A 23,181-nucleotide genomic window follows, 5' to 3' on the forward strand; every position below is an offset into this window, starting at 1 on the left:
AGGTGTGTTCCGTGAAAAAGGAATAGTTATATTACGATTCTTTTTTGGTTAATTTCTTAAATACCAGTGATGGTTTTAGCTCCTGGTTGATGAGGAACAAGGTGGGTTTTGAAGGTTGATTTGTAAATGTATATATGTTTAATATTTCTGTTGTAAGGTGTTTTGCCGAGTAAAATGGACTACGTTTTTGCTCACTACAAGGTGCTAAAGAGCACGGATAAATTAAGCGTGTTAAAGGGTTATAATTTACAAGCTGCTTTGTTTTATTTGTCATGTAAGGTCACGGACAATTTGATAATGATTTACTTTAGTTTATTTCGTGATTCAAAGGTGTTTAAAAGCAAGTGTGACGGTGCGTCACGACGTAACGTGGCTGCGTATAGCAGGGCAGTGGAGTTGGCGGGAGAGAGAGGGGGAAAGGAGGTTTTTTTTTGGTTCGTTCGGGTGATGTAGAGTAAGTAGGGAGAATTCCTTAATGTAGTCACACAGGACCAGATTAGTCTGAAGGCAGGTTCGAGCCACGTTGGTGCTCCGGAGAAGGGAAATTGCTGTGTGTTACCAGAACGACAGAGGAGAGCTGCTCCCGGTGCCGCGCAGTGGGAACCGGAGCTTGGAGGAATCGCGGTAGCTTCCCTGCTATACAGAGACGACTCATCAGCTCCAGTACCAAGGACGACGCAGGTGATATTTAATAAAGTTTATTTCGGCGAATGTACATCAGGGTGATCAGCAACTTGGCCAAGAAGTAGAAGACTTCTGCTAACGTGACGGACACTAAGCGGAGTTTTAAAAGATCGCTGCTGCACACCCCATTTTCTGCGCACGCTACCACCTGGCAGGGCAGGCCCGCTATGTTCTAACTGCATGCCCGGATGCCTGATTTCTCTGGCGGTCATTTTTGGAAGTAAATGTACTGAACAGACTTTCGCATGGGAGTGTTGATGTTATCGGACGGATTATTACAATGTGCCGGTGGTATAAAGTGCTAAATGAATAAGGTTCATTTCTTTTATGAGGTTGTTGTGCATGTTTAATATGAATGTGTCCTGTTGTAAGGTTACTACGAACGTGTTATATGAAGGGTAAAAAATATCCCGTCGGAGGTAAACGGGAGTTCTTGCTTGAAGCCTCCACCGTTAGACACTGAGCGCTCAGTAGGGTGACTGGGGCTGGGGTTTCATTAATAGAGGGGAGTCAGGTGGTTGGTGAAACTCAATTTGGTAATTGCAGTCCTTTGTTTTATGTGAGCTTTGGTTCTTTCCATCTAATAATTTAGTAATCTTACAGAGAATAAACTGCCTATGTGTTCAATTTACCCTATCCTGGTGTACAGTGGTTACCCTGCTTCTATTATTTAGGCTCTCTCCGGAGTAGGGGCGTCTCACCTGCTACTGCTGGGTACTTCGGTCGGGGGGTGGGGGTACGGTGTGGGTACTTAAACATCACGCTATCCCCAACAGTACTACACTCCAGGTTGGCACCGTGACGCTGATAGGGAAGTGCTGGAGCCTTAGCCGATCTGCTCACGTAGTGCATGTAGCAGACTAGGGAGGCGATTGGTGAGGGTACAGGGACCTACATCCTGCTGTACCTTCTCCGTTTGGAGGATTGGGCAGCCTAGACCTCTACTACGCAGGCTGTGAGATGCCGACTTCTGGTTTTGATGCTAATATGCTAGCATGATTGTAGTTTTTTGTACATTGCCTGTTTTGATGCTAGTTTTATGTCTTTACTCTACTCATCAACTCTCATCTGAGGAACTTTGTTTCTAGTGTCGACGACATTCCTAGGGTGAGTTACGCCCACTTCCGGTTTTGTTGCTAATATGCTAGCATGATTGTAGTTTTTTTGTGCATTGCCTGTTTTGATGCTAGTTTAATGTCTTTACTCTACTCATCAACTCTCATCTGAGGAACTTTGTTTCTAGTCTCGACGACATTCCTAGGGTGAGTTACGCCCACTTCTGGTTTTGATGCTAATATGCTAACATGATTGTAGTTTTTTCTGTACATAGCCTGTTTTGACGCTAGTTTTATTTCTTTACTCTACTTATTAAGATGGATCTGAGGATCTTTGTTTCTAATCTCTAGGGCATTCCTAGGCTGGTGAGATGCCGACTTCTGGTTGTGATGCTAATATGTTAACATGATTGTAGTTTTTTGTACATTTTGATGCTAGTTTTATGTCTTTTCTCATCATGTCTAATCTGAGGAACTTTGTTTCTAGTCTCTACGAGATTCCTAGGCGGAGATACGCCCACACATCTGGTTTTGATGCTAATATGCTAACATGCTAAGTTTTGAGATTACTCCATATTCTGAATCTGGGTGTTGCTATACGCCTAGATCAAACCTTTCAGCCTGATCTGAGCATGCCAAGGCATTTTACATGCTAACAGGCTAGCATGCTAACTTTTGAAATAATTAAAATGCTTGTAGCTTTTTTATACAGTGCCTATTTTGACGCTAGTTTCATCACCTGATTCTACTCAACTCTGATCTGAGGAACTTTGTTTCTAGTGTCGACGACATTCCTAGGCGGAGATACGCCCACTTCCGGTTATCTCACTGCTGATTTCCTGGAGCTGCTAGATTCCCTCAACCTACAACAACATGTTGATGTCCCCACACATTCCAGGGTTCACACACTTGACTTGGTCATTTCAAACTTCGCCCCCATCAGTAATCTACAGGTATATGATCTTGGTATCTCGGACCATAAAGTAGTGTCAATGGAGCTGGCCTTTCTCTCCGCCCCATATCAAACCAAAACGTCAGATCCATTTCAGAAATCTGAAGACCATCAATGCAGATGCCCTGGCCCTGGACCTTAAATTTCTCTCCTCTGAACCTGTCAGCAGTGCAACAGCAGAGGTGCAACATGCACATCAATTTCTTCAGACAAAATGTTGATAATATCCGTTCATACCTCTCCATCACGAATATCTTGCCTCCTCCAACTGTCGACCTACTACCTGAGAAGGTCCAGCCACTTTGCTCCTTCTCTGCTACCACACGGGAAGAGGTGGAGAACGTCATCAGGAAAATGAAACCATCTACCAGTTCCCTGGACCCTTTCCCTTCAGCCCTGCTAAAGGTCAACATCTCTGCCGTCTCTCCACTCATCACCAGGATCATAAACCAATCCCTCCTGACTGGCCATATTCCTTCTACTTTAAAAACTGCTGTCATCAGACCTCTATTGAAAAAACCCACCATGGACTCTGAAGTTCTCTCTAACTATGGGCCCATCTCCAATCTTCCATGCCTCTCTAAAGTTCTGGAAAAAAAACAGTTGCAGCACAACTTCATGATCACCTCAAACTGAATAACCTGTTTGAAAAATTTCAGTCCGGTTTCCGCCCTGGCCATAGCACAGAAACAGCCCTGGTCAAGGTCACCAATGATCTTCTGATGACTGCAGATACTGGTTCCCCTTCTATACTCATCCTCCTTGACCTGACAGCTGCTTTTGACACAATAGACCATAACATCCTCTTTCACCGCCTGCAATGCACCATGGGACTCTCAGGAACTGTTCATAACTGGTTCACGTCATACCTAACTGGCAGAACCGAACATGTCACCCTTAGCAGCGCAAAATCTCACATCCACAACGTCACCTGTGGTGTCCCACAGGGCTCTGTGCTTGGCCTCACTTGACACCAAGTCAAGTGTGTGACCCCTGGAATGTGTGGGGACATCAACATGTTGTTGTTGTAGGTTGAGGGAATCTAGCAGCTCCAGGAAATCAGCAGTGAGATAACCGGAAGTGGTCTTTACTCTACTCATCAACTCTGATCTGAGGAACTTTGTTTCTAGTGTCGACGACATTCCTAGGGTGAGTTACGCCCACTTCCGGTTTTGTTGCTAATATGCTAACATGATTGTAGTTTTTTTTTCGGTACATTGCCTATTTTGACGCTAATTTCTTCACTCGATTCTACTCATCAAGCCGGATCTGAGTAACTTTGTTTCTAATCTCTAGGGTATTCCTAGGCTGTGAGATGCCGACTTCTGGTTTTGATGCTAATATGCTAGCATGATTGTAGTTTTTTGTACATTGCCTGTTTTGATGCTAGTTTTATGTCTTTACTCTACTTATTAAGATGGATCTGAGGATCTTTGTTTCTAATCTCTAGGGCATTCCTAGGCTGGTGAGATGCCGACTTCTGGTTGTGATGCTAATATGTTAACATGATTGTAGTTTTTTGTACATTTTGATGCTAGTTTTATGTCTTTTCTCATCATGTCTAATCTGAGGAACTTTGTTTCTAGTCTCTACGAGATTCCTAGGCGGAGATACGCCCACACATCTGGTTTTGATGCTAATATGCTAACATGCTAAGTTTTGAGATTACTCCATATTCTGAATCTGGGTGTTGCTATACGCCTAGATCAAACCTTTCAGCCTGATCTGAGCATGCCAAGGCATTTTACATGCTAACAGGCTAGCATGCTAACTTTTGAAATAATTAAAATGCTTGTAGCTTTTTTATACAGTGCCTATTTTGACGCTAGTTTCATCACCTGATTCTACTCAACTCTGATCTGAGGAACTTTGTTTCTAGTGTCGACGACATTAAACAGCCATAAACGCTTTTCCTTTAATGATCTGAATGTGGGTGTTGCAGTCATAACAGTAAGTAATTCACAGAGATGTGTAAGGAGTAGATTATTCAGATGCCACCTCTGCACTTGACAGGTTCCCCAGCGAACCCAGTTAGCACCTTTTAATGACAATTAAACACAGCATGTTATTTGTAATAAGCTTGTTCAGGGATTCGTCAGGCATGTTCGTAATAATAGGAAAGCAGTTCACATTAATTACAGACTTTTGCATCACTGGTAAAAGGCTCAGGGCTCCGGCTGTTGATTTAATTACTCCAGTAATTAAATGAGTCACAGCTCACAAGTGACATTGCAGGCTGTGTTCGACGGGAGCTAGATTATGAAACATTTTGTACGTTAATGGTGGTTTCTTGGTGGGAACCCCCCCTCCCCCCCCCCACAGTTTTCAGGTCGTTCAGCTTGAAGCTCATATTCCCCTCGCCATTTTTCTACCTTGCAGGTGTGCAGGTCAGGAACGTTCTGGCCTCATCCCAGCTCACTCAGACTCAGCTAGCCACTGTTTGGTGAGTGTCCACTGAATTCTTCACGGCCGCAGTGGTGCGCTTGGTTTATTTGCCCCTCTTAAATTACGTAGCTCAATCCTTTCAGCATCCACTCTATGCGGGCAGTGTGTGGCTCCACAGGTGAGGACCATATGTCTGTAACCGCAAGGTCGACAGTTCAAGTCCCCGGATTGGCAGTGATTTCTCTGCTGGTCCCCTGAACAACCTCTAATTGCTCCAATTGACCCTGCGCTGATTTCAGAAGCCATCATGATATTTCCAGGGCTGGTTGCTTTTCTTAAGTGGTCTGTTCCTGTTAGCACGCGTCAGGCAGCTGGTGCGACGGCTCGAGGCAGGAGGTCTGTACTTCTGAGTTGTGACTCATGGGATCCTACTGATAATCAACTAATAGGAAGCGTGTCGCAGGTTTTTAATGTGCTGCAATAATCACTGCTTTAAAAAAAAATAAAAAAATTTAAAGGCATTTTGTTTTTTATATGTCTGTCTCTCAAAATACTGCTAAAAAATATATTGTTAGGTGAGAATACATTTTATTATTACAGCTCACCTAACAAACTTCATAGCCTAGCCTAGCATACCTTAAACATGCTTGGAACACTTGCATTAGCCTACAGTTGGACAAAACTCAGGGTAAGTTGTCATTTTTTTGTAGGTTAGTTTGGTTTTTAAATTGGACCCCTCATGGTCTGGGTGAAGTTATGCTGGTCTTCGCCATCTGTGCACCCGGTTCGATTACTGACCTTCCCACATGTTCTCCCAAGGAACCTGGCAGATGTGGACAAGGACGGCCAGCTGACAGGGGAGGAGTTCATCCTGGCTATGCACCTGGTGGACATGGCGAAGGCCGGACAGCCGCTGCCCCTCACGCTTCCCGGGGACCTGGTGCCCCCCTCCGTCAGGTAGACAGCCGCCGCCGGTGGCCAATCGGTGAACCCGGCAGAGCAGTAAATAGAGCTCTGGAAAAAAATTGAGACCACTCTATACTGGAAAAAAAATCTGCTTGTTTAAAGCTGGTTTTGCTGGCAGAAAGGTACGCTGAGCGTCAGGTTGCTTCCAGGTTCTAAGTACGCAAGTGTACAAGAATATGGTGAAACGGGAGACACTGAGAAAGGCCAGAAAGCAGCCAGGTAAAGGGTGGAAACGACTTCCCAATGCTTGAGATGCCCGTTCACTTATCCGACAGTGCCTCATGAATCATGACCTCAAGTGACCTGTACTTGGTGGAAACGTTAAGTGCAGGTGTGAGGTGCACTGCTAGGACAGTTCATAACAGGCTCATAGAAGCAGGGCTGAAGTCCCATAAAGCAAGGAAGAAGCCCTTCATTAATGAGAAGCAGGAAAGAACCAGGCTGCAGTTTGCAAAAGAAAAAAAAACATTATTCACAGATCCATACCCATAAAGGAGAACTGAGTGAAACAAAAATTGGTGCTATGGTCTCTAACTTTTTTCCATAGTTATATGTAATGAATGGGGAAAGGCGGGGGGGTTGAATATGCTGTGTCAGGCTGGACATTGACCCATCTGGAATCACAGGCTAGGAGGCTTTGTTACAGAAAGGGAGAGTGTCCCCATACACTGAGATACTTCGACTGAGCCCAGCTAAGGGACTCCTGATGAGTGAGCACGGGAAGCTGTATGGTGGTTGTTCCTGTGTAGCCTGACTCAGAGTCTCAGGTTCTAGCACCTTCTACCTACACGGAGGCATGTTGTATTTTGCAGAACGGGGAAGCAGGGGGAATTGCTTCCTTTGAATCGCACCATCGTCCCTGAAGAAATTCAAGTTGAACCACCCCAGAAGACAAAGAGTAATGGTAGCATTAGTAGAACGGACAGACGGATTTACACACACACACACACACACACACAAAGACAGGCACCTTCAGCTAGTGAATGTTTTTGGTGACACAAGTGTGTATTAGTGATGTGCCGTTCTTAGTATCTTTACAAAGAATCACCTGATTCACATTGAATTGCAGGAGGTCAAAGGTCACTGCCCCTATTGCCATGGTTACCACGTGTGCGTGTGCATGGCCCTCCTTGCAGTTTCGTTCGAGGACAAGCTAAAGGAGAACTTCCAGCGGGGAAACGCTGAGCTGGAGAGGCGGCGGCAGGTCTTACAGGAGCAGGAGCGGCGCGAGCAAGAGAGGCGGGCCCAGAAGGCCCGGGAGGAGCAGGAGCGGCGTGAGCAGGAGGCGCGGGAGCAGGAGAGGAGGCGGCAACAGGAGCAGGAGCGGCGGCTGGAGAGGCAACGCGAGCTGGAATGGCAGAAGGAGGAAGAGCGCTTAAAGGAGCTGGAACGCAAGGAGGTCAGTCTTTCTAGTATGGAATGCTAGCATTGTACTTGGGGTTAGGCAGTCGCTCTTTGGTCATTGGTCCAGTCCCAGCCAATCACATTTGGGTTTAGCAAATTAATGTTGTTGGCGATTCACCAGCACTGTTGCCTCATACCTTTCAGAGCTGGGGGTTGGAATCCCACCTCCACTCTTTGAGAGTTTCCATGTTCTCCCAGTGTTGTGTGGCCTTCCTCCAAAAACATGCCCTTAGGTGGTCTGGTGCCTTTAAATTCTCTGCAGTGCGAGGTTCTAGTGTAAGTGCATGTTTTGTGCCCTGCGATGGGCTGACATCCCGTCCAGGGTGTACCCCCCCAGCCTGGTGCCCTGTGCTGTCCTGGATAGACTCCAGGCCCCCCTGTGATAATTGGCTGGAAGTTAATAAAACTTCATTATTGTAACCCTGTGTTGGGCAAATACAGCATTATAACTAATTAAACTAGTTTACTGGTGAAACTCCGTTTATGTACATCTCTGAATGGCTGGGAAGGTTTGACAGCATGTATTTGGTTATTGGTTTAGCTTGTGTGTGAACGTGTGCGACCTGTGATTAGCGCGTGTGTGTGTGTGTGTGTGTGTGTGTGTGTTTGGTCGTGATCATGTGTGTGTCCCTGCAGGCTGCTAAGCAGGAGCTGGAGCGTCAGAGGAAGATGGAGTGGGAGCGGAGGAGGCGACAGGAGCTGCTGAATCAGAGGAACCAAGAACAAGAGGACATCATCAAGCTTAAGGCCAAGAAGAGGAGCTTGGAGCTGGAGCTGGAGGCTGTGGTGAGGACCAGGCCGTCCTGCACCTGTTTGCCCCGACCGACTGCATTCCCCTTCAGGAACGAGGAACAGCCAGCTGTTGAAATCGCACTATCAGAGACGCACGTTTTCCTTTCAGATGTCAATGGTACACATGCTTGTGTCCACAGCGACAATATTCCCGCCCTCAGGACTCATAAGACCACTGTTTAATTTCAGAGAGACAAGCACAAGCAGATCTCTGACCGACTCAGGGACGTCCAGAGCAAGAGGAGCATCCAGAAGGGAGAGCTGGAACTGATCAGTCAGAAGCAGGACAGCTGCCTGCTGGAGGTCAACGCCCTGCAGCGGCAGCTTGAGGTCTGCGGCCTTCCTCCGCTGCCGTCCAAGATCCCAGCAGCTATGGGACGAGCACCAGCTGCAACACTGATAAATAGATTCAACACGGTTCTTTTTCCATGTGATCTGGCGTTATGTCTGCTGTGCGTTATACAACAGCTGTGCCACTCCTGTCTGATTAGCAGTCTTCAGATTTTGGCAACCAAGGGAGAGACTGTTCTTCACACCTTTCCTGGAGAATGTGCAGTTTTTTTGGGGGGGAATTTACTATAAAAGCAATAGATAGATAGGGTGAAGTTTCCAGGGAGGGTTTATTTCAGGATTCTCCAGCTTTCTGAGGGAGTTTGGCCTGTTTTTGTGCAGGAGGGGCAGAGGAAACATTCTCAGCTGATTGTGGAGCAGCAGAGATGCAAGGAGATCCTATGCAACATGGGGCTGAACAGTAGGTCTGGTGAGTCTGATCTCCCTGCTTCTCCCTGCGTTACCTGGCGCCCCCCCCCCCTGCAGTCATTCTTGAAGTACTTAAATGTCATGGTGGCACATGGGTGGTACATGCTTCTTGTGCTTCTAAAATGTAGGTGTACACTACCAGACAAAAGTTTGGATGCACCCACTTGTAATACATCTTTATATTTTAGCTACATTATTCACCTTAGAGTAAAAGGCTTGGAGGCAGTCGACAGTTTTGCTTCGATGACAGCAATGCAGAATCTTGGCGTTCTTTCAGCCAGCTTTCAGATGTAACCCCCCCTGGAAGGCTTTTCCAGCAGTACAGGAGTTTCCAGAAGTTCTGGGCACAAGTCGGCTACCAACTCATCTCGGCTCTGTAGGGTTTGGGTGGAGTGGGGGATTGTGGGGGCCAGGTTATCTGTCACAGCCCTCCCTCTCACATGTCAACAAGAAAATACTTACCATATAACCTCGAGGTGCACTTAGGGTTGTTAATGTAAGGGCCCCCTGCTGATACAGCGCGTTGCTGCACCCTCCACACGAACCACCTCAGGGATGAGAACCTGAGTGTAGTCGTGCAGCGGGTGACACCTCAGCATCACACTAGTCCGAATGGAATGGAACAGTGTACATTTTTTTCCGGTGGCTGGAGTGCCAACCCTGCCACCAACCCCCTTGCAGTTTTCCCTGCAAGTTGGAGGACTTCCTTGCAGGGCTTAGATGTAGATTGTCAGTCCCAGGATGAAGCAATTGCAGGTGAAGGGTCTTGCTTAGAGGTAGTGTTTCTGTATACAGGTCCGACACTTTCCTCCGTAAAGAGGGGCGTGACTGAGAAGGACATCGTCTGTCGGAAACTCAAGGAGCAGCTGGATGTGCTGGAGAAGGATACCGTGGCAAAACTGTCGGAGATGGACCAGTACAACGTGGACATCAAGGTGAGGAGGCATTACTGGTGGTAGAAAGGCATCAATGTGTGCTGTACAGGGGCCAGTAGCATTTGTAAATAGAATAAAGTGGAGAAGTGAAGCCTCAAAACATCCATAATCTATGGCCCAGAATCCCGTGTGTTCTGAATTGGATCTGGTGTCTGTACCTTGTATAGCGAGTGGTGGTTGGCGGTGTGGCTTGGTGCTCTGCGCTAATGGTGGTGCGGGCCCGGTCCCTTCCCACAGGAGCTCCGGGAAAGCCAGACCAAGCAGCAGCAGGTCCTGGACAGACTGCGGCAGGTCAAGGCCGACAAGCTATGTGACCTGCAGCGGAGGCGAGAACTGGAGTTGGAGAGGAGGAAGAGAGAGGAGGAGGAGGCGGTCAGGTGAGCTAGGCCTCCTGCAAGGCCTGCATGCTCTGTTGTCGTTTTTGCATTTCTGTTGGCTGTCATGGTGCCAGGTTTGGTTTCCCTGCAATGGTGACTGACCTGTCCTAAATCGCTTTTTAATATCACTTTAACACTGTGCTTCCCAAGCTGGTCCTTGGGGATCCAGAGCTCCCTTTTACTTATTTTTTGTTTGTTTTTCTATTTTTAAGTGGGTCAACACATCACCTACATAATGTCAGAACATGTCAGATGGCTAAGAGCAATTTTAATGTCAATTACAGACCCAGTGTGACAAAGTTCAGTTAAAGCATTAAATTTGAATGGATGACGTGACCTTGATGGTTTGTTTAAAGAAAATATAGCTGCATCACGTGATTGAAGGGCCATGATGTGGTGCTGGGCCAAATTCAGCTTCAATGTGATGCATCATGTCATTCACAGGCAAGCCAAGCTGGAGAAAGAGCGGCAGTGGCGTGTGAAGTTGGAGCGGGAGGAGGAGGAGCGGCGGAGGAGGATCCAGGAGGAGCGGGAGGCCAAGCTGAAGGAGGAGGAAGAACGTGAGCGTGAACTCCGGGCCAAACTGCGCGCCGCTCAGGAGCAGGCTGAGCGGAACCGCCGGGCCGCTGGAGAGGAGGAGGCAGGAGGAAGCCCAGAAGAGGGAGGAGGAGAAGAGGATAGAGGAGGAGAGGCGGCGAGAGGAACATAAAAGGGCGGAGGAGGAGAGGAGGCAGAAGGAAGAGGAGAGGAGGCGGCAAGAGGAGGAGCGGAGAAAGGTGGAGGCAGAGAGAAGGAAGCTAGAGCTGGAGAGGAAAAGACTGGAAGAAGAGAAAAAGAGATTTGAGGAAGAGAGGAGGAGGCAGGAGGAAGAGAGAAGGAGGCAAGAGGAAGAGAACAGAAGGAAGAAGGAGGAGGAGCAGGAGCTGGAGAGGGAGGAGGAGGAGAGAAGACGTCAGCGGGCTCAGATAGCTGCTGTCAGGGATGCAGAGGAGCGGAGGAGACAGGAAGAGGAGCGGAGGAGACAGGAAGAGGAGCGGAGGAGACAGGAGGAGGAGCGGAGGAGGCTGGAAGAGGAGAAGAAGAGACAGGAAGAGGAGAGACGGCGAGAGGAGGACAGGAGGAGAAAGCAACAGGAGGAGGAGGCCGTGGCCAGACAGCGGGAGGAAGAGGCCCGGCAGCAAAAGCAGCAGCAGCAGCACAATTTAGGCAAGACAGACATTCATGAGAAGCTGTCGGCCCTGATCAGGGGCCTAGAGGAGCGAAAAGGTAAGGATTATGGCCTCGATGCAGCCCCCTTCGGGAGGTGTGGAAACGCAGTGACAAATCACAATCTCAGACACGTAAAGCTACCATTAGCGGTGGGGTTTGTACAGTTTCTTCATCAGCCTCCAAATGCAAGTGTCCCATCAGCAGACCCGAGGTGTCGTGTGCTGGTTCAATAGCTGCAGTGCGTCATTAGTGACACAGCGTTCTGAAGAACAGTCACACAAGGAGGTGACTGACTCACTGTCGTTGCAGGGAATTTGAGACCCGTCAAGTCAACGCACAGGAAATCGGCCTCCCTGACAACCTACAGAGCCCTGTACCCCTTCACAGCACGGAACGCGGACGAGCTCACCTTTGACACGGACAGCTTGATTGAGGTATACAGAGTGCACCCCCATATGTTAATCTGTTTGTACCATAAATTAAATGTGCTGAATCATTGCCCTGGTGCCTGATTAGCTCTTTTTTTCTGAATCCTTTTCGGGTGTTTTACAGTTAGATCTAGAATCCTTTTGTTCACCATAAAGTGCAACAAGGAGCAGTTTTTTGGGGGGGGGAGGACAGAGGGGTACAAGTGCCCCTGTGACAAAATAAATAAACATGTAGACATATTTAATTTATTAATGGCACATTTCTCCTTTCATATGTTTTAGGGTGTTTTCTGGCCAGTCGTGACCTGGTTTTGGATAGTACGCCCATGTGTGTCATGTGGTAGCCCTTAACCAATCGCCTTGAGTCCGCAGGTGGACGAGAAGACGGAAGGCGAGCAGGGCTGGCTGTATGGCAGCTACCAGGGCAAGATGGGCTGGTTCCCTGAGAGCTACGTCGAGAAGCACAGCCAACCGGAATCTGCGGCCAGCACCAAGCAGGCTCTGATGCCCACAACTGCATCTACCTCAGTCTCTGCAAGGTAATGTTGCCCCTTGGTGTCCAGCATCTAAACTGGTCCTGTGTCATATCTGAATGCTTATGTGGGTCTCACTGACCGTTTTCTCCTGGTCTGTCCCTACTTCAGCAAGGCGGAGGCTAATTCCAGTACCTTCCCAGCAGGACAGAGCACTCCTGGGGGGGCAGGGCAGAACTCTGCCTTCACTCCCACCCACCCTCCAGGCTCTGCCTCTATGGAGTATGGACAGGTAGTTATCCTGGGAGCGCCCCCTACCTGAAGAATACCGTAACTGTCTCGAGTGAGAATTCAGAACTGGCCCCACCCGATCGGTCGTGTTCTTTTTCTGTATTTCCACTGCATGCCTATGCGTATTTATGTGCCAGTGAGTCTGTGGCCTGTTTGCATGGCTGCATCTGAACCATGTCTGTTCAGAAGCCTTCAACTGCTTCTGCGACTGTCTTGCACGTTACTGCAGTATTTTGTTCTGTACTATGCTTTTTCTTTATTTATATATAACAATCAGAAGCAGGTTTGCTGTTTCTGGGGACCCATTTAAAAAGCCACTTTGGGGCCCCTCCACAAGGTGGTGACTTTGTGGCCAGCAAGGGGCCCCCAACACAAATGCATGATTTTATCGCCATAAACAAGTCAACTATGTTTGCTAATAGTGTAGTTTGTATATATGTTGTTTTTTTGGTCATATTTGTGCATGTGTTTGCACATATATAACAATACACTGAGATGTACCATGTATGCACGAGAGTGTTAACTTTCTAGGTATATTCATAAGTTGGTAAACTTTCATGTTAACATTTATCAAAATGTCCATTTTTGGGGGGATTTTTAAGGTAGTTTCAAGTACGTCTAGATCAGATCTTGTTTCCTGAGTGGTGTCCCGGCTGACAGACATGTTTTCTGCGTTGTCAGGTGGCAAGTGGCCTCCAGGTGCAAGCGCTGTGCTCCTGGACGGCCAAGACGGACAACCACCTGAACTTCTCCAAGGATGACATCATCACGGTGCTGGAGCAGCAGGAAAACTGGTGGCTGGGGGAGCTGAATGGGGTGCAGGGCTGAGCCGGAATGAGTAAGTGACACTCTTGGCGGTTCCTCGGGAGGTTCCAGAAGGGTTCTGGTTCTGCTCAGACCAAAGCCTGTCAGCTACCTGGAGACTGGTGGTCATTTACTGAGCCATTTCCTTATTCTAATTCCATATTTCTACGTATTTATTACTGAAGTGGTATTTGATTTGCATTTTTCGGGGCAGGCATCTAGGAGTGATTTTAAATAATCCCTGCCTTTTCTTTGTGACATGTTTGAGAAAATGTGCTAGATTTAGTATGGTAAATTTGGTTTGACTGATTGACTCAACACTTATGAATGCTATTGTGATGTTTTTGTGCTTATATTATTGGTTGAGATAAGCGAGATCAATTTGTAAGGGATTTTTTTCTTTTTCTATTGAAAAATGCGTATGAGCAGAATCGCCGATCCATTTTTTTTCACTTTATTTTGCCAGACCCCTATATTCTTCTGTGGATGAGTTCAATAACCCTGACAATACTCTACAAGAAGGTAAGTTTCTTTTCCAGGGAAGAATTTGAATGAAAAGAAGTTAAATTAAGCTAAGCAGAAGCGCATTTTGCATACATTGTGTCTTTCTTTGATACCCAACATTCCATTTTAGCCAGTCACTACTCTTCACTTTGTTTGGCCATCTGTAATCTAGCATATTGTCATCTTGACTTCTCTTGCGTACCTTTTAATCATCTTGATATTAATGGTATTGCTGCTAGCATGTCAGAAGTAACCTTGAAACAGGGTCTGGTGTGAGAGGCCATTGTCGAAAAGGAGAAAGCCGGATTTTGTCACTGGCTGTTGACCGTTGATTTTCTGTCTAATCAGAAGGCAGGTTTTGTGGCAGTTAAAAATCATTTGGCCATTCTGTCTCTCATCCAATCAGAGTATGTAGCCTTATATACCTATGAAAGCCCAGAGTCAGGAGACCTCACTTTCAACGAAGGAGACACCGTCGTTGTGACGGAAAGAGAAGGGGACTGGTGGAAAGGGTACATCGGAGACAGGAGTGGAGTCTTCCCCTCCAACTACGTAACGCCAAAGGAATCTGAAGTAAATTGTCATGAACGACTTTTCTCAGAGATACTTAAACTGCAGAGTTTATTGTCTATAAATAATAAATCATGACAGGCTAACTTTTGCTACTCTGACCTCTACCAATATGTGTGTCTGTCTACAGACATATAGCACCACTGGAAAGTCAGGTGGAGTCGGCAAAAAGCCAGGTAAGGATGCGGGATCCCACAGTCACCACTCAGTAAAGAGCCAAGAAATTCACTGGCAGCCACCACACACCTTTATCTTTGCCTTTCCGTTGATGCTGGTGCATCTGCAGCTAGGCTGTGTCCTGTATACAGATGAAACACAGCTGTGTTCAATAGTCTTTGCGAGTGCCGACTGTTGCGAAGCTCTATCTACCTTGAACACGTGTGCTTGTTTGCGTTCGCATTCATTTGTGAATGTGTATGACAGAGGTTGCCCAAGTGACGACTGCGTACACGGCCACCGGAGCGGAGCAGCTGAGCCTGGCCCCGGGACAGCTTATCCTCATCCAGGGCAAGAACCCATCTGGGTGGTGGCAAGGGGTTCTGCAGGTCTGTGGACCCGTGTTGTCATGATAGTGACGTTAATCAAATGTGGAGGCCGCCCATAATGAGGTCTAATCCTGGGCTGTTTTTGGGAGGAGGCATTGAAGTTGAGTTGCGGGTCTCTCTCAGGTCAGATGCATTTGTCCTAAATTAGGTTGGCATGTATGTCCTGATGAGGAACCTCTTGTCTTGTATCTGTCCAGGCTAGGGGTAAAAAACGCCAGAACGGATGGTTCCCCGCCTCCCACGTCAAGCTCTTGGGCCCCACCAGTGGGAAGTCCACACCAGCTCCAGTTCCAAGTAAGATCAACAGCATCACATGCCAAGATCTGCGATGATCTCCGTCTGCATCTTCCGTAACAGCCTTTCCTACATGTTGGCTGTTCCTTCAGTTTGCCAGGTCATCACCATGTACGACTACAAGGCGGGCAACGAGGATGAGATGAGCTTCTCCAAAAGTCAACTGATCAATGTGCTGAACAAGGACGATGCTGATTGGTGGAAAGGGGAGCTGAATGGCGTCGTCGGCTTGTTCCCCACCAATTACGTCAAGATGACCACGGAGTCCGATCCCAGTCAACAATGTAAGTTTAATTTTTTTCCCCCCCCAAGTAATATTTGTTTGTCTTGTTGATAGTTGCAAATGTCTTAAGATACAAAGTTTGCAGCCTAGTGTTTCATGCTGTTGGCAATAAATGAGAGAGCGGTAGTTCCAAAATCTAAGGTGGAAAGTGACCTTCGGGTAAAAGTTGACCCACGTTACAGTGCCCACCTGCATTGTATGGGTCTCTCAAAGGGCTGTTCTCCTGCTGACTGCAGCTCTACCAAGGCTACGGTTTGGCTTCCTGCTTGGGTCTGACTTTCTGAACAGAAATGGTTTGTGTCCAAAGATGAATCGAGAGAGTTTGCAGTAGCTGTGTGCTGCAGGGGAAACCTAAACACAGATAAGAAATGATTCATTGGTGACCTCATGGGAGGCCTGGTGATGTGAAGTAGGGCAGTTTGAAAGATACTACCTGGTATTGGCAAATGTCTTCATAAAAAACCATGATGAGAGGGTCGATGAGTTTCCACATCATGGCGTGCATACTCTCTCTTCTGCCATCCGCCTATTAGGACTGGGTTTCTTCTCAGAGTTGTGCTTCAGAGAAGCACTCCTCTCCTTCCATCCATCCGTCCACCCTCCTTACACTCTTCTCCTGCCATCTTTCCCTTCTTTCCCCCCCACCTTTCCCTCCATCTTTCCCTCTATCTGTGTTGTTCTTGTAGGACGGCATCGTTGCCTCTTCCTCCACAGCTTCTCAGAGCTGTTCAGATACCCTTTAGGTGCTCCATATCAGTCAATGCTTCCTCGCTGGATAGGGCCTGCCTTCTCATCAAATTCACTTTCTTTTACTTCTGCTTTAATATTATTATTATTATTATTATTATTATTTAAATTTTTTTCCTCATGTGTTGAAGCAGGTCCCACACACCTACCAGTCCAACAGCAAGTGCCCCCCTCTGTAATTTTTATATTCATGTTTTTAGTCTTTAAAATTGTTCTTGCTTATGATGCAAAGCAATTACAATGCCAGTGATAGATGCTGATGCCATATTTAAAGTATAAAGCATATCATTTAAACAGCTTTTTGGGAGAGCGTGAAGGTATGTAGAGTCATAGTCATTAACTATTTAAAACATATTTTTCTTTCAAAAATGGCTTTTTACCCTAAGTGCAATTGAGTATCCTAACTTTTTTTTGTTTGTTTGTTAAAACGTCTCTCACTGACAGTTATATCTGAATGTTACTGCGCAGATGGAAAATCTGGGATAATCTGTGCAGGCAACGGTGCGTTTACGCTTAGCTTGTAGTTCAGTTATGGGCTACGTACCGTTGGGTAATTGCATAAGTGTGTGTGCGTGTGTTCACAGTATGAATTCACATGTACACAGACACATGCTTTCCATTGGTAGGTTTTTTTTGCCAACCCCATGAGTGCAAACCTAACCCTAACCCTAACCCTAACCCTAACCCTGCTAACCCTAACCCTAACCCTAATCCTCTCCCTCTACGAAATCCCATGGCTTTAGCTATAGTACTGTGCTCAGTGCTGGTCAACCCATTAGGTGACATAGGCAGCCACCTGGGGTGCCATCTTTTGGTGAGGCGCTGCCTTAGCCAGCCAATATCACTTTGTCGCAGACAGGGGGCCCTGGTGGTGTAGCTTGCCTACGGCGACACATGAGCTTCAACGATTACTGGCTGTTTACGTACTTCTTTAAGTACTGTGTTTTGCCTATGGGTATAGTGTGTAGAATATTCGTCATACATACCTAGACTAAGGGGAAACCTTTGTTGCCTTACATGTAGTTGTGTATTTTGAGGGTGTTATTTGTTATAATGTATGGAGTGGAAGGGTATTCAAGCAGGCAGTCATACACTGGTTGCAGCCTTCATCTTTTCCCTATGTGGGGGTCGGTGAGCCATTCGAGGGTCAAAGTTCTGGGTCCTTGCTTCACTGTTTGCTGTTTTTTCCGAACACTCGCGGCGGGCTTTGGTGGACTTTGGTTTGCCCTGTTAGTGCCCCGGTGCAGTGTCTGCCGCTTTCCCGCCTGAGGGGGTTTGGACCAGGATGCTGTGAGTTTTCAGCTGATCTGCCATAATACTGGAAATGTTTTAGAATATATTTTTTTTTGCTTTAAGTGACCTTAGGGAGGTAACGTCAATGTAAATGCCCCCCCCCCCCACCAAGATGGAGTGGTTAATTCAGGTAATTATATGCATAACCTTTAACGAAACAAGGCCTGCTGGTGTTTAACAGTACATGTTTTGCGGTTTCTGGGTTCTAACAAGTTTAAAAACTAGTTATAACTAAGATACATGTCTTTATTTAATAATAATTGATACTTTATTGAGCCCTATGGGGAAATTCTCTTTACGCCACCCCCAGTTTGCTTTCTGTAAGTGACAGCAAGCTGGCCGCAAAGGGTAGCCACCCATAGCAGCATCCAGGGAGCTGGGGGTTAAGGGCCTTGCTGAAGGACCCGCAGATGTACTGAGGCTGGGCGAAAAACGAGGCTTTAGCCCACTGAGCCTCACACTTTGCTTTTTCATGCAACTTAAAATGAAAATCTGCCTTGCAGTTAGATACCATTGATTATTTGGTTATTGATAAAATTCAGATGTTAGATGGGCTAATTCTTTTTTTGGTCACTAAGGTTTAGACTCTGAAGATTATCCTTCTGCATGGTGCCTGCTGACTATTTGGTCCATGCCAGTGTAACTATTAGCCAGAGGTAAATTCATGTGTTGACAATGTCCTTGGAACAAATGCTAAAGAATCGTATTACTCGGTTAAGGATAAAAATGGCAGATTTGGTGGTTTATAAAGTGTGGTCTTTTGCTCTCACATCAGGGTGAAACTCTCTGTGCCTCAGTGTTCAAGAAATCATCACTGCTGCGGCACTTTGTAGTAAAACTACAAGCATTTTGAATGTAACCTGGTTTGCCCAGATTTTACTCTTAGTTGTATTGACTTATTTTATTTTATATGAAAGTGCAGTTTAATGAAAAAAAAATGGATGACTGTGATATTGTGTGCTCAGTCTACAATATGTGTGATTACTTGCAGTAAGGCATAGAAATGTCTGAATAAGGTATTTAACAGCTGAAAAATATCCTCTACTTGGAAAACATTTTGCAAGCAATTAAAGGTTTGCTCTGTTTATGCAAATTTGCAATCTGTTTATGCTGCTGGCAAGAGAGATGCATTTTGAATGAATCCCTTGCATTAATTGTTAAACAGTCTATGCAGTTTGAGGTTTCATTTGGCCCCACTGGGAATTTACCCACAGTGCATTGGCAGTAGTCAAGTCAGTTTGTCTGTGTTAAAGTTCCCAAGCTGTGTTACTTTGAAAATGTGCCTCAAATTATACATATGTACATTTATCGTGAAAATAAAGGATTTGCTTAAAAAGCACCTGCTTTTTTTTGGCAAGTCATTGTCTTACACAAGGATGGTGTGAGGTTTGGTTATTAGCGTCTAATATATATATATATCCAGGACCAGGTTATTCAAGAAGCTAAGCACTAGGATGGTTACAGTCCCAGGCAAAATGGGTTCGAGAGAGGAAACCTGGCTGCGGTTTTTAAGGCTTGGGGATGAGGCTCATGCAAAAAGGCGTATTGAAAGTTACCCAATGGAGTTTCAGCGTCTGCGCGCATCTGAATTTTCAGCAAAAGGTAAGACGGACGGGAGGGTTGTTCTCGCGCAGTGACTTAGCGACAGCTCCGGGTAGCGGCTTCTCAAGCCAGTGGTTTAGCCACATGTTTGGGGCCACGCAAGACAGCTGCTGACCGCGGCTGCCCCCCCCCCCACTCCCACCCCCACCCCCGTCATCCCCGACCCTGCAGGGTGTGCTGACCTGACCAGCCTGGACACCATGAGTCCGCAGGAGAGGAAGCGACAGGGTTACATCCACGAGCTCATTGAGACGGAGGAGCGATACATGGCTGACCTTCAGCTGGTCCTGGAGGTATGATCTGCAGTGGGGCCCCCGTGAGGTCTTTGCACTTCAGTCTGCTTTAAGCATTTGCAGTTTTGAGTTTTTATATTCTTGTCATGGATCTCATGTATAGGGCTTTGAGTGTAGGTTTTTGTGCCAGAACATGTTTAACTTATTTTCCCTAACATTTTGTTATCCCTCTTAACCTTTACTAACCCTTTCCAACTTTGCCCGTCTCTCATTTTTTTTTCTCCAGGTGTTTTACAAGCCCATGTCTGAGTCGGGACGCCTGACAGATGTTGAAATGGCCATGATCTTCGTCAACTGGAAGGACCTGATTATGTCCAACACCAAACTTCACAAGTGTGTCTTTCCACAAGCTTGTTTCTTCTTGGTAGCTGAAATTCTTGGGAATGAAACGTGATCCGATGCTGCCACCTTGCTCTAGGAATACGAACTGCGAGTATCGTGTCCCACAACAGCAAATGTCATAGGCAGAGTGAAGTCCCAGAAATAGAGAAGTGCCAGGAAAAGGAATTATCTATGCAGTCGATGGATAATAACAAAACAGGCTGCACAGTTTTTGCACTTAAAGATCATGGAAACTGGAATGTTTGTTGAGAATGGCACTGGCCAGCATTCTGTTTTTGAAACTCACCTGAACTTTTACGAAGAAATTGCTTGGTACTGGACTTGGCGGCCTTTGCGGTTTTGGTGATTGTGTTTGTGAATGGCAGGGCACTGAGGGTGAGGAAGAAAACGGGTGGCGAGAAGATGCCGGTGCAGATGATTGGGGACATCCTGGCCTCGGAGCTCTCGCACATGCAGGCCTACATCCGCTTCTGCAGCTGCCAGCTTAACGGTGCAGCCCTGCTGCAACAAAAGACTGACAAGGAACCCGAGTTCAAGGACTTCCTCAAGGTGAGGAATGGTGGGCAGCAGCCCTGGAACAAATGGGAGGGGTAGATAGTTCATTGTTAAAGGCTGTTCCAGAGCGATCGGTAAGCGGGAGAATTGCAGCCGTCCAAATGTCCTCAGTGAAAAAGCGGTAGCGGGTTAAATGGATGTTGAACTGTTCTTTATTTTCTTCTGAAATGAATTACAAAGATATCTTGCGGGCCAATACTATGTTCTATGAGACCTCTGGACTCAACTCTTCTAAAGCACCTAGACTGAAATTTAGAGTGGTGCTTTAGATAAGGACGTAGGCTAGGGTTTCTGACTCCTAAGTGTGTGTGTGTCTCTCTCTCAGAAAATCGCTACAGATCACCGGTGTAAAGGTATGCCACTGTCCAGCTTCCTGCTGAAGCCTATGCAGAGAATCACCCGCTATCCACTCATCATAAAGAACGTAAGTCCTGCACATTGTCACCCGTGGTCCCTCCTTCAGTGTGCGATGTGGGAGGCATGACGAATTAGCCTCATCCAATTTGCCTTGGATTTAGCTCAATTTGGGTTGCTGCTACGTATGACTTTGCCCTGCCAAAGATGCAGTTCGTGTCAATTCCTTTGGGGACCAAATGATAATGGTTGTGACCATCATCATGGTCAGCAAATACAAGAAAGAATGTGCTGTTTTGCTGGAGTTAAATACCAATGAAATGCAAAAACTTCAGGCAGAAGAGTGAGTGTTGGGGAAAGCGCCCGGCGTTTCCACCCCAACTCCACATTTACGAGACACACACAGGTTACAGTTTTACTTGCAAGGGTACCCACACTCTCTGCAATGCAAACTACAGCAGAATGTGTTACAAAGGGTGGTTCCCCTTGGCTTCTTTATTTATAGTCAATGGGGGGCGCAAGAGAGGGAAGTGAGATTCTTATCTAAGTAGGCAGCTGTTAACCACCTACTTAGAGTACAATAGCTAAGAGTATGTGGCTAGAAGATAAGAAATAACGTATACATATATATTTACACTCATTGCTGATCATACAGAATTGATTAACAACTGTTTCTTCAACCTAACAGTCCCTCCTGTTTATCATGACAGTATGATCAGAAGCATCAACATTGTAGAAGTTGCAAAAGCACTTTAGGTACAACCTTCATTTAGACCACATTGTCATTATCCTGGAAAACATTTAATTCCGTTTCTTCAGGTCCGAGCCCTGCACGGGTGCTTTCGGCTCGGCCGTCATTATGAATTATATGTCTTCTTCATCGCCATCGCTGGAAACAGGCTCTGTCTCTATAGTTTGGGTAAGGGAGAGAAACATTGTACTGCGTGTCCGAAAAGCAGCATTAAGAGCTTGATTAATAAACATTTTCAAACATGGTATAACAGTAATAAAACAACAGAAAAATAAAATGAAAAACAAAAGAAGAGGTAGGCATGTTTTCATCAGTATTGACCACCATGTTCCTGTAATAAACCAGTCTAACCAGGATGAGGAGGACTGCGGTCGACTGTCCATGGTCATCACTTTTTGTAAGTTTCGGAGGCGGTCTAAGGCAGATGTCATATTGGGTGAGTGCACATTGTCAGGAATGTAAGTGCAGCACGTTTGGTTCAGGAGGACACATACTCCTCCTTGTGCGGCTGTCAGTAGGTCTAATGCCATACGATTCTGGATTACCATCTGTCTGGTTATGTCTAATTGTTCATTTTGTTTTTGGTTAATCAGTATCGAATCATTCATAAATAGACCTAGTCTATAATTTAGAGTTTCTACGCGTAGCATGAGTTTTCCAATTCCTAGCCCAGGGAACAGGGCCAGCATAACTTTACTGCCTGTTCCCCACAATTTATGTTCAGCGGGCACGTCGGTTCCCCACACACTATCATGGGGTTGTATTGATATCGAACGCCTTCTCCTGCTTCTGAAGAAAGTTTTACTTTCCTGTGCTATCAGGAAGGTGTGATCTGAAACAAAAATAAGAGCGCACACTCCAAACCAGTTCGGTGGTAAGACAAAGTATGCACGAGGTCCACACAACCATGCTACTCCGTCCACCCAATATGTTCCATTACTGGGGCGAAGCATCGAAATTGGAGATCCATACATGCTGTCTACATATGTTAGGTTACAGTTCGTGGTGTTTCCTCCTATCCATCGCGTACCATTATCTTGCTTAAAACAAATGGCATGCTGATATGTCAGTGGGTCTCGGTCCATCAAGACAGAAAAAGGAAGTGAGACATTAGTTTTAGCAACAGCGAAGTCTACCCAGAAATCCTGTATACAGGTACCATTTTGAAACCCAACGTCATCTGGGTAGTTTCCTGTAGCCTCCTGATACTTAATTCGGACCACTGTCATTCTATTAGTCCCAGGTATAGTTATGTTCACATCTTCCCCTGCTAGCGAAAATATAAGGGAAAGACGGCTCTGGTATCCTATTCCTGCGAAAGAAGCAGCGCACTTGGCTTGGGATATGTTCATAGCTTTACCATACACCGTAGGTCCTTCACTATGAGTGGGCATTACTGAACAAACATAGCAATTTGTCACATTTTTCGCTGTTACAGTATCATGTACATATCGGTACCAGTAGTTTTGCATAAATGGATGTGAGTGGTCAGCGGGCAACGGGCGTAGATGGAAGTCATCATGGGTCCATCGCC

At 46.3% G+C, this 23,181-nt stretch overlaps 1 pseudogene; it reads left to right on the plus strand.

Moving 5' to 3' along the window:
* Window positions 1-637: 637 nt before the first annotated feature.
* Window positions 638-23,181, plus strand: part of LOC125728615 (intersectin-2-like) — a 32,181-nt pseudogene continuing 9,637 nt past the window's right edge.

Source organism: Brienomyrus brachyistius, unplaced genomic scaffold, assembly GCF_023856365.1.
Source record: "Brienomyrus brachyistius isolate T26 unplaced genomic scaffold, BBRACH_0.4 scaffold353, whole genome shotgun sequence".
Lineage (NCBI taxonomy): Eukaryota > Metazoa > Chordata > Actinopteri > Osteoglossiformes > Mormyridae > Brienomyrus > Brienomyrus brachyistius.